The sequence below is a fragment of the Sinocyclocheilus rhinocerous genome, unplaced genomic scaffold (genome assembly GCF_001515625.1).
Source record: "Sinocyclocheilus rhinocerous isolate Xijiao unplaced genomic scaffold, SAMN03320098_v1.1 scaffold2516, whole genome shotgun sequence".
In the NCBI taxonomy this organism is placed as follows: domain Eukaryota; kingdom Metazoa; phylum Chordata; class Actinopteri; order Cypriniformes; family Cyprinidae; genus Sinocyclocheilus; species Sinocyclocheilus rhinocerous.
Window position 1 is genome coordinate 438,787 of NW_015639821.1, and position 940 is coordinate 439,726.

A 940-nucleotide genomic window follows, 5' to 3' on the forward strand; every position below is an offset into this window, starting at 1 on the left:
TTTTTTTTTTTTTTTTTAAATATGAGTATTTAAGATGATGGCTAAAAATATAGGAAAGTGAACTTCAAGTTGACCCGTTCGCTCTCTTCTCATATTCTAAATAGTCATGTCTGCTAAATCTTTTCATAGAAATACTTCCATAACCAGCATATTTGGTAACACTTTACAATAAGCTCTCATTTGTTCACTTTAGTTAATGCTAACATGGACTAAAGAGCAATATAGGCCTGTATAGTTAAGAAAATTTAGATTTAATATGTAATATAAATTAAATGTAGGCCTATATACTTTTTATATTTTTAATTAGGCTATTTGACAATATAATAAAAATGTATATAATAATTTAGTTAATAAAATGCCATTGTTCATGTTAGTTCACAGAGCATTAACTAATGTGAACAAACTGAAATGTATTAGTAAATGTTAAAATTAACATTAAGAATAATAATCTAAATACTGTAGAAGTATAAGTAGTATTCATTGTCAGTTCTTGTTAACTAACATTAAGAAATTAACAAAGTATTACTGCCTGGCTGCATTCAATATTGACAGAAAAATTAGAAAATGGCACTTTTTCGGGGGGGTTTTTTCTTCAAATAAATGAAAAAAAAAAAATCGACTTTATTTTTCGTGGAAATTGAATATTTAAAATGTTTATCCATTTTCTGCCCCGTACGTAAAAGCGAATTTTGAAGTTTTCCATTTTCAAAGTTATCTACTTTCAATATTAAATAAAAAAAAATTTAAGAATGCAATATACAAGGACCTTGCGTATTCAGTTTTTAAATGATTTTTTTCAATAAGCTTTAGTTCAGAAGCTTATTGGGAGCAGGAGTGCGGTGTTTGGTGATGTTGGTCACCTGCAGAAGTTGGTTCCGCACTCATAATGATCTCTGCATCCAGAACCCACGGGTTTCAGAGTGTTCCATCGCCATAGTAA

At 28.8% G+C, this 940-nt stretch overlaps 1 long non-coding RNA gene across 1 annotated transcript in view; it reads right to left on the reverse strand.

Moving 5' to 3' along the window:
* The window catches only part of LOC107752180 (uncharacterized), a 3,225-nt gene extending 2,285 nt beyond the window's left edge, over nucleotides 1-940 (reverse strand). The window contains exon 1 of the long non-coding RNA XR_001641334.1: nucleotides 861-940. This is a non-coding gene — a long non-coding RNA (uncharacterized LOC107752180). The remainder of the gene's footprint in view (nucleotides 1-860) is intronic.